Genomic DNA, 11424 nt, shown 5'->3' with positions numbered 1-11424 from the left:
TCACAATTTAAACAAGTTATTGGCTTTCCACTGAGCTTCATAAAAATAATACCAAATCATGGAAGGAAATGGAAAAATAGAAAAAAAATAAAAAACCAACAATATTTAAGAAAAATAAAACCCTTAGGAAAATAGGTTTGGTTTGGTGATATAATTCACTGTTTTCACACAATACTAAACAATTTTAAATACCAATTATTTTGGAAATAACCTGTTAATAAAATTGGTTGCTCCACCAGTTTTCTATGCAAAATTGAGTTTGTTGCCATCACCAAAGATTTGAACCTGTGATAAATACATATGCTTAGAATTGTGTTTCTTATTTTGACTGTTTCTGTTTTAAGAAGGAAGGATTCACTGTGAATTGTAATTATTGTAGAGACAGACACATTTTGGTAGGGTCAATTATTTTTAACCATGTTTCAAGATGAGCATCTCAGACCAAATATGGGAAGCCTGAGATTTTATAGCAATGCCTTGTGCAAAACAGTTTCAGTGATATATTCTAAACAATGCTCATAAAAAGTGTCGTAAGTAGATAATGCCCTCCATTTCCCTTCCAATAAAAATAAAATACTTTGAATAAGGGCAGTGTTATTTTTCATGAGTCCACATAGATTTAAGTGCATTTCATTTTCAATAATCCAAGATATACTAAGAAGTGCAAAACCCTTTTTTGTAATTAATTGATTTATTGCAATTTCAGTTTGGATGGAGACAGTCTATTCCATCAGATTGATGAGCTGGATTAAGAAGGCATGGGCACATAAAGGCAAGGGCTTAGCGCCCTTTGGAGGCTAAACTGTTTGAAGAAGAGGAGATCATGGAGCTATCAGTTTGATAGGTATGAGATACTATATTTCAACATTTTATGACATAGCAGAATAACACAAATAATGAAAAAGTGATACAGTGGAAGTCTTTTTGGTTTGGTAACTTCAAGGAAAGTGTATAAATCAAATAATGTCTATGAAGTTTTCACTTTAAAGTAACTATATCAGGTAAGAAATTTTTGGTCTTCAAAGTTTCATGATACTTCCACTGAAATGCCCCAGGCAAAAATAGTTCTCTGTGAAATTCAAAGCCCAAAATTTTGACACACTTGGACATACATGATACTTTCATTCCTATGAAGCAAACATTTTCGATTTTGTGTTTTAGAATGATAAATGGCATACTCTAGAGATGCATATCTGGTCTAGGTCAAAAACCCATTTGTGAAACAGAGAAGGGAATACACTTGCTTCATTTTAGTTGAGGATTTCAGCAAAGCTATGATCCTGATTTGTTTCTTCAGAGTCCTATAGAATAATTTATAAAGAACTATTTGTTTTGTAAAAGAATGCTTAAAAAGCTATTTGGCAACAGCTGTAGGAAAAAAAGAGAGATCTTGAACATTCACCTGATGTTGGCCAAACTCATGACTTGAGAAAATTAGGGATGCTATTCTGTCAGCTGTTTTAGCTAGCTGATTTGATTTACAAAGACCAAAGGGATCATCAGTTATATAATATTTCCTTTCATTTTGCACAAAATTCTCTGAATATATACATTTGAAATTTGGCAAGTATGTTCTTTGTTGTAGGAATTGTTATCACTAGTAATTTCATCAAATTCCATCAAATTTCCTTCCTTCTTTCTTTCCTAACAGATTTTTCAGAATATGTTCCAAATTAATCTCGTCTATAATTTGTTTGTAAATTTGATCCAGTTTGTTGGAAAACAAAATTTTGAAGCTTGTGTACCAGATTGTGGGAAACAGAATTATGTACCAGACTTCATATCTGGGTACTGAACTAGACTGGAATGAGTCAACATTGACCAGGCCATTTTGGGAGAGGACCAGGTTGAATCCTAGCTCACCCCACTGCCATTATTTTAGCCATCTCTGTACATTTCTACCTGAAATCAAAATAATAGAATATAGAGGTGAATCAAAATCATATAAACACCAAAAGCTGAAGCTTGCACCTTTAAAAATAGATCATAAGAATAGCAAATTATGTCAATATCAAGTTTCTTTATTATTATTTTATCCCTTATTCCTCTTGACTTGTCAATCATCTTTCTGAACATATAGAAAACAGGAAATTCAGCTTTATCTCACAGGTAAAATTCTATATGGTTCTTAATCATTATTCTGCACAATCTGTCATAATAGCACAATCTATTTCATAAAGTTACAGTTATGGGGAAAATGAAGGAGTGAGTGCTACATACATCTTGAGTTCTGTGAAGAAAGAATACAAGAATACAGTATAAAATTAACAAACAAATAATAAAATATGTGATACATGTTTTATCACTTTAATAGTTTTCATAGTGTAGCTTTTTCCTTTTGAGATTCTCTGTGTATATGCAGACTGTAAATCTTAAGAGTTTCCAGTCATTATGATAACATTCTGGAAATTGTAGACTCAACTCACTTAGAGGGCACATAACTTAAAGATAGCAAGCATTGTTTCCTTTTCTCCATATTTGTTGTATTAATGTGTGCATGTGTGTGTGTGTGTGCGCGTGCGCACAGTTTAAAACAATACTGAGAAAATAAAACAAAGCTCAATATCTTTCAAGTATATATTAGTTAGGGGAACAATGGTTCAGTGCTTAAGCTGGCTTGTCAGCTGGAAAGTTGACAGTCTACATTTAATACCTAAGTGCCGCATGACAGGATGTGCTGTGCTCCCATTACTTGCCCCATCTGCTGTCTGTTTAGCTGTTTGAAAGTATGCAAATATGAGTAGATAAATAGACACCACTTTGGTAGGAAGGTAACAGTGTCCTGTAACCCTTAGCATATAGGCATGCTTGACATATGACTACGGAAGTGTCTTAGAATATCGCTGCCACCTTGATCAAGAAATGAAGAAGAGGTCTGCACCCTAGAGCTGGAAAGGATTGGACAGGAAAACATATATGTCTGTCTGTCTATCTATCTATCTATTATCTAGCTATCTATATATCTATCATCTATCTATATATCTATAACTATATCTATCAATCAATCATCTATCAATTGATCAATAGATATTGATATAGAAATATATAGAGGTAGGTAGGAGATAGATAGATGGATGGGTGGGTGGGTGGGTGGGTGGGTGGGTGGATGGATGGATAGATAGATAGATAGATAGATAGATAGATAGATAGATAGATAGATAGATAGATAGATATGTGTGTAAGGGTACGTAGGTGTGTGTGTAAATATGTTTTAGGAATGTATATAAAAATATTTATACAACTGTATTCGTTCTAATGTGTTGAACTATATTGTGTGTATTTTTAGGCAACCATGGCAATACTAGCAATACTAGATAGGACTCACATTTGACCCACCAGGAAATGATCTGCCACAATGAGGTGCTTTGTCATGTAGAAGAGACTTGCTGAACCATGGCCATGTGTAATGCCTTGAAGAGGCAGGTTGTTCCACCTTGATAAAGAGTTGAGATGGGGACAATTTGTCTTGATTAGCTGCAGCTTCTGACCATGCAATGCACATGCACAAAAGCTGTTGTGGCTCTTCTGCTCCATTGATTAGAAATGAGATGTCACTTTGCTTCAGACAGTGCTTCATAGGGGTACTTCACTTGAATCTCTGTCAAAATGAAGCACTCCTTCAAAGATATGTACTTAAGGCCAGATTAGAGTTTCAACTTATTTTGCATGCAATGTTTATAATTGATTTACGTTTATGTTTTGGAATTGTTTAAATAAAAGAAAACAAATCAAAGTAATGTTGAGTTGGGGAAACAGAGAAAAACGTGTTTATACATCTTTTTAAATGGACCATAGATGGTCCATGTAGCATAAAGAATAATTTTAATCTTGAATGAAAATATTTTTCTATTTTTCTGTGAACAAAAATCAATAATTTTAAAGGTTAAAGCTTAACTCTTCACATAGTAGCAGAAGTCCAATTTCCTAGCAATTTATCAAAATCAATACTAGTATTGGAAAGCTGCTGGTACACCTGGTTCCAGAGCATCATATAAAATAAAATAAAAATATAAGACAAAAACCTGATTTATATGATCCAGATCACAATGTTGCATAAAATTGTGACCACTATAGCTCTAAAAATAAATCCATGTTTGAAATATGCAGATTATAATCCCGTGCTCTTGATTTTGTGGACCATATTTAATTGTAGTTTGTTATCTAAACTTTATTATTGTTTCATGGTATTCTTAGCAAAATTACATATTAATTAAATCTATTCAATCACAAAAAAACTGATCATCTCAGAAAAAGTATATTATTGTGTATATATTGTTTCATACAGGCAGCCAGTATTTTAATAATTCCCATGAGTTCTTAAAAGAGTTGCAAAGATTTTTCATTGAGGTGAAATGGTCAGGCTGACAAAAAAGGAGATGCTTTATAGCAGGGGTGTCAAACTTGTGGCCTATGGGCCAGATGCGTCATGCACTGGCCATGCCCACACCCGGATAAGCAAAGGGGGGGAGTCATGATACATCACATGATACTGCTGTGATGACACGAGTTTGACACCCTTGCTTTAGATGAACCAAAAGTAATAGTGTCTACTTACAAATGCAGAAGATGCTTTGATGTGCTAAGCATGTAAATGTGTCAAAGATAAGCAATAGAACGTTAGTTGCATACACCTGAGAATGAGAATGTAAGAACATCAGCAGTGGATCTAACCAACCACAAGAAAACACGTGGGCCTCCTAACAGATGTCCATCAGAGGCAGTGTAGCCATTGACAGCAATAGCACTTAGACTTATATATCATTTCATAGTGCTTTTACAGCCATCTCTAAAAAGTTTATCGAGTCAACATATTTCCCCCAACAATCTGTGTCCACATTTTACCCACCTTGGAAGGATGGAAGGCCGAGTCAACCTTGAGCTGGTGAGATTTGAACTGCCAAACTGCAGCTAGGAGACTGCCACCTCGGCTCTTTGATAACTTGTCATAAATAATCACTATGATTTCCATCTTCCTCTTATAAACAAGAGAGAGAGAGAGAGAGAGAGAGAGAGAGAGAGAGAGAGAGAGAGAGAGAGAGAGAGAGAGAGATTGTTGTACAATTATTGTAGAATCAGAAAGAGAGAGAAAGAGGAATGACCTTAATTATTAAACATCAAATCAAATCAATTACCTTTATTACGGTCTTTGACTAGTTTTTACAGTAAAAAAGAGAAATAATTGAATACAATGATTTGTTATTAGAAAAAGAAAAGAGGACAATAAAATCTAATTAAAGGTGTTGCATAGTTGCATCACAACTGTGTGGGTTTTGCATCCGTTACAAAGTAATAAAACAGTGTGACCCTCAAATCTGGAGATGACAGGGGAGACCAGAGAATATCCTGGGACATCCTAAAAAGAACACTTTGTGAGGGCATGAATGCCCTTTAAATGTCAAATATTTAAATAATTTATCCAATTACCAGACAAACATCATTTAAAATGCTTTGTTTTCCTTTCCTATACTGCCAGGAAGGTCCTGAATTAAGGTGGGATTTCAATTAGTAAACACTCTATATGTCAGATTGTGTCATAAATCTCTAGGGATTGATGCAGTCATGGGAGAAAATTCCAGAGCTGTCGCTCACATTTGAATCTATCATGCATCAAGCAATTGAAGATTTATAACTTGAGAGTGCATTTTTTTAAAATACATGCTTCCCTTAGGAAGCATTTCCTAAACAAACTCTTTAACCTGGAAAGGTTGAAGTCTTCAAAGACTTTAAAATGTTCTTCATGCCTATTCAAAATAAAATCTCACTGAGTCTGGTGGGAAGTTTAATATCAGTAATGTTTACGATTCTCTTCCAGCGATTTAAATAAATGTTGATTCCTTATATGAGAAACTTGTACAACAATTCCCTTTGAATAGAAGTTTTTGCTTTATCAAAATCATAGACTGCAAAGACACTGTAATAATACCAACTGCCCCTCCTCATCCCCAGTTTTTGTTCCATCTAGCTAATAACATCTTTAAAATTCAGCAAAAATATGCTTTCAAAGACAATTGATAAAATGGTTGTCAATTATTTGTCAAATAAGACTCATAATATATTTTCACATGACACTTTTATGTGATGGCACCTATATTGTGCATAATATTTTGATGCCAGTTATTTTCCGAGTCAGCATTGTCATTTTTAATTGATTGCTCCTATGGGAGAGATGCCTCTGGGTTGACTGGCACAAAGCAGGCTCCAAGTCCCAGAGCACCAGATTTTCTTACTAAATTGTAGCTTTTTATTTGACGTTAGGGAAACATTACAAAATACCTGACTGCTTAGTAATCATATTAAATATACACTTCAATTGCATGTAAATAAAATGAAATTAAGTTCTTATAGTCCCACGACACCATTCCAAGGCCAAATGTGGGGCTCTCAATTAAAAAAAAAATCAAGGGACAGGAATTTTGCAAATATATTTACAGTGAATGTTAATCATTAAGTGAAATACATTATTAATAGAAAAATATACTCAATAGGTATATTGTGAAGCTATATCAATGATAAGTGACCTCAGTAGGTTATAAACATATATCAAATGCAGAGGTGGTATTCAGCTGGTTTGCGCGAACCGGTAGGGGAAATCCACTGCGAAGGGAGGCAGGAAAGTTCAGCTTCTCTCTGCTGCAGCATTCAACATGGCTGCTTTTCACCTCCTTCTCGAACTCATACACACAGAGCAAACATGAGAAGGAGGTGAGAAGCAGCCAAGTTGAACAGTAGAGGTATTGGCTGAATTTTTCTGTGGATTCTGTGGGCATAGCTTGGGTGGGTGTAGCTTGGTGGGGTGCTGCCGCCCCACCTTGCCGGGAGTGATGTCGAGTTGGCCATGCCCACTCAGTCACATGACCCACCACCACCAAGCCACACCCACAGAACTGGTAGAGAAAAATTTGAATCCCATCACTGATCAATTAGTAATTATTCTTGAATGTGTGCAAAATCTGCTTATGAAGGAAAAAAGACACACCACAGCACACGAATGTGTAAATGTAAATTTATATGATGGGTTGAGAAGGAGCTCAATGAAACTCTTGGGATCACAACCTGCATTTTTAAACAGGAATCACTCTGCTCAATCTTTCTGTACACCAAACCAAAATGTTAATATATTAAATATACATTATCTTGTCCCATTTCACACAGTTAAGTATAACATATTTTCCACTGACTGAGAGAATATAATGTCTTCATTATGGACACTTGCAAAAATGTTAAAATCTGCAAAAATTCAGTGGTTGTCTGGAAGGAATATTAATTTTTAAAAGTTGATTCCTGAATAAAAGGGTAGAATGTTAACTCGGGACACCAAAATTATGGGTTTAAATTCCAGACCAATAAAAAATTTAAGAGCTTAAAGTAGGCTCACCCTTACCACCCACATTTGTTTAATGAAGAATAGAACACATTTAAATAATGCTTCGATCTTTCACCTGAATAAGGCATTTACTCAAGTGCAAGTATAAAAATTAATTCCTTGGGATATTAGTTTATGAACATGCCCAAGTTTGGACTATCTGTTCATTATTTCTCTACTTTTTTTTGAGTATGGTGACAAACCAATTATTTGAATGCACCTTTTGCCACTCACCTCATGGTAACATTGCATATAGAATATTAATATTGATCTTGGTAGCACAATATTTATTAAAAAGAGAGAGGAATCAATGTTCATATAGCATATTTTACATACCACTAAGAGTAGACTGAGACAAAATTGGACACCTTTCTGATATCCCTAACAGTTGACGCCAAATAGTGCCACACAATTCACAAAACCATATAATATTGTCAAACATATCTGACATTTTCTGACAGTCTTTTGGGGCTCATATCATTGATAAAGAGAGGACAATCCTATCTTTTCACACTGTATCCTGAAAATTGTCTTCTTATCATTTATGACATCAGCAGTGCTTTTCCTGTTGTTTGGAGACCTTTAGATCAATTTCATCATACCCCCATCAGAGTTTTCTTGGAATAGTGCTGCATTTTGATGAAGCCACACTGCATAATTGTTTCTGGATAAACAACCCTGCAAAAGCTACAAGCACTGGCTTAGGCAATTTTATTTTCTTAAGCTCTGGAATAACCTTGCTACTCAGACTTGTAGTTATGGATACTCTAAGAAAGAATGGATGATTAGCGTACTTATGTTTCAATGTGGAAATCTACTAGATTCCTGAACCTGAATCCAATATCCGTTATCTTTCATCCTGACTCCCAACTTACTTTTAAAACCCTTTCTTCCAGATTATACTTGAGTCTGCTTCATTCCATCTTGAAAGCAACTAACAGACAATTACAACTACATGGCAACACCACAGCACAAACTAAAGCTTCTGAAACAACTTAAGCAAATCAATCAGTAGCCAAGAGGAACATACAGGAGTCACCTACAACATACTGTGTAAGGACTGTAACAGTCACTTGGATGACAGACAGACAGGATGTAAGTGATGACCAGGCTGAGCCTGAGTGAGGGGATGAAACACATTATCAGTTTTGAGTCCCTTCATACCAGTGGTGGGTTCCGGATCTTGTTCCAACCAGTACAGTTGAAATGGGCCTGGTGTTGCCCACATGGATGCGCATGGTGCACGCTTGTATCGTAGCTTCCAGAAACGCTTCCGCAAGCCTCTGCAACACTCCAGTTGCTTGGCGGAGCATCACGCAGGTGCTATACAAACCATTCACATGCATGGAAGTGCTGAAGTTTTTAAAGGACAGGTAAGGAGCTTGGGCAGGCGGGCCCTCCGGAGCACCATACCGGAACGATACCCGGTGCTCCAGCAGGCTCCAGTACGCCCGAACCAGGGTGTACCACCTGCAACCCAGCACTGCTTCACACCCACAGAGATCTAAGTCCAGCTCACCTTGAATTTCATTGACTGCCAATTGCTTTGATCATTAGTAGTTCAGAGCTTAAGCTTGTAGTAAAATCTTTTTACTCATTTCAGTTGCCTGAATTTTCTGATTTCCCTGGCAGTTGGTACAGCATAAGTCTAAAAGAATGTGTTTATGAACACCAGCTAGCAGTCAGAAGACATGATGGAAACTCATTCATTTATGGACAGACTTAATCATAGTTTCATCTTACTGTGAGCATCCTGGACCAAACTACATCCCAAAAGAATTCCTGGAAGCTTGGCCTTCAGATAAATCAGCCATCAACAAGCATATAGAAATAAACAATATTTACAAGCTGTAAGAGTTGACTAGGCAGAACCCAAAAGCGGGATTATATGCCGATCAATTTGGAATCCTTATGCAGCCACAAGAGATCTAAGCCCAGCCCCTCCCTCCATGAATTCCTTTGATTCTTATCTAGTGCCAATTTGACTTGACCATTAGTAGATCATATTCTGAGGTACAGGTAGCAAGTAATCAACTTTTAGTGCTTTTTAACACAATTCCTGTTCCTGATTACTTGTGCTGGACATAAATCATTAAAAAAGAGACAATAAGAAAGCTAAAAAGGAAATAAAGGAACCAGGGCACCTTGCCAGCAATCTATACCCAAGTAGGCAGATATTTACATGAAGGCCAATACTGGACAAACAATCCAGCAGTAAGCAGCATCTTAATCAAGGAAGTACCAAAGACAAAACACCAACACCAAAGTACCCCACCAATGCTGATGGGTAATTATAATGTATATAAACAGAGCAAACATCATTCCCTTCTAGCACCAATAATGTTACCTAGTCAGGTTGTGAAAAATTTGCAAGTAAGTAGCCAAGAGAGCACCAAGAATTCCATGTTTTATTTTATTTTTAAATATATATTAGTATATTCTTGATCTGTATTCTTAACTCTTCTGTTATATTGATATTTGGTTTTAATTTATAGTTCTTCTATTTTTGACATCTAGCTCTGTAGCACTGCCTGATCCAGACTTTGCTTGGAGGATCTTCAGAATGTGACTGCAGCATTGTGTTATTCCAAGGACACTTGGTCAAAAAAAAAAAAGGAAATAAAGAAAAAACAAGTTGAACTCCATGCCCTTCTGAAATATTACCTTTTCTTTTTCATGTGTCCCCAGCTTTCTGAATTATAAATCCAATATTTTACATCACCTGTTACAGAATGCCCTTTTCATTTTCCCTTATTCCCCTTATTCCCTGTGTCATTTTAGCAATACTATCCAAATGTTACATTGTTTAATTGACAGTCCATAAGATTTTTTTAGAAATGGTATACATTGCTCTAGCAATAAAATAAGAGATGACAAAAATGATGGAATGAAATGAACAAAGAAACAAGACATATTTTTGTATTGTCACAGGGGTAGAAAAACCCTCAGCCCTAAAACTACTATCCATGTGATTTATTTCTTAATAAACGAGTACATTAAATAACTAACATAGCAGCAGGATTACGACCTTGAGCAGCATTACACACTTCATTGATGAAATGAGGCATCCTCTGTTGCCTCACTGCTCCCAGCCATCTTATAAGTGTCATTTTTACTAATCTTCTTTGATAACGTAATTGATGGTAGTCACCTGAGGAGCCAGGTCCTTAGGCCAAAATCAAACACTACACAGCCATGTACTGCTCAGTCAATTCTAGGTTTCCTATTGTCTTGGACTGATAAACACTTCCATCACAGATAGGATTTAACTGTAGGACCAGATGAACAATCTGTGTAACACAGCTAATTAGAGCATTTGGGAAGGCCTCGGGAAGCTTTTGTAAAAGAGAGTTTCCATAGTGACTGCTTCCATTTTTGTTTGCCATCTTTGTTCTATGAAAGAAAGAAAAAACACACCCTGAATTTCTGGAAACTTTCCAAGGATTGTTTGTCCCTGTCGGAATTATAAGGATGATTCAAATGCCAGAGTCACAGTAAGATGTGTTAAGATGTTAATATTTACAAAGAAGCATGAATACTGAGAAGTGAAATCAATGAGCAGTGTACAAGATGGTCATGCTTCTATTTTTTTCCAAACAGCAGTTCAATATTGTGAGAGGGTTTTTTTGAGGAATGTTATCCATTTTATATTTCTATATTTGAAGAAATCATTTAAGCCTGATTTAAGGAGAATGAATCATAACAAGAGAATGCTGTGATTTGGATTTGTGGATGTCTAGTAACTGAGCTGAGCAAAACTGGTCTGACTATTCCCACTATGGGGAGAAATAAATTGTAATTTAATTTAAGTTACAATAATTATTTTTAAATATGCATCTGGGCAAATAAATTAGCATATGAAAACTTAATGCAAATGTGTGGCGTCGTTCTTGCTGTTTTATTTCCTCTGCTCTGATCATGTATAAGAGGTGATTCTATGTAAATTTTTATTTATTTGTTTGTTTTGTCAAGCGTGTATAGGATAATAAATATACGTATAATAAATATACGTATTTACAAGATTATTAGTACATGAAATGGATACAAATAAATGGGGTTGT

The 11424-nt window shown here is 35.7% G+C and overlaps 1 long non-coding RNA gene across 2 annotated transcripts; it reads left to right on the top strand.

The window, feature by feature from the left end:
- Positions 1-711: 711 nt before the first annotated feature.
- Positions 712-10742, top strand: LOC148049160 (uncharacterized). Of its 2 annotated transcripts, XR_015695381.1 has the most exons (4): positions 712-844; positions 2081-2109; positions 8260-8458; positions 9881-10742. It is a non-coding gene; the product is annotated as an uncharacterized LOC148049160 (long non-coding RNA). The 2 variants fall into 2 exon arrangements; XR_015695382.1 differs by lacking the exon at positions 2081-2109.
- Positions 10743-11424: the final 682 nt, after the last annotated feature.

Source organism: Thamnophis sirtalis, unplaced genomic scaffold (genome assembly GCF_051295495.1).
Source record: "Thamnophis sirtalis isolate CommonGarterSnake01/CBP01778 unplaced genomic scaffold, rThaSir2_p1.2 scaffold_2, whole genome shotgun sequence".
NCBI classification, from domain to species: Eukaryota; Metazoa; Chordata; class Lepidosauria; order Squamata; family Natricidae; genus Thamnophis; species Thamnophis sirtalis.
The sequence above is the reverse complement of the archived record's forward strand: the minus strand, read 5'-3'. Positions and strand labels throughout refer to the sequence as shown.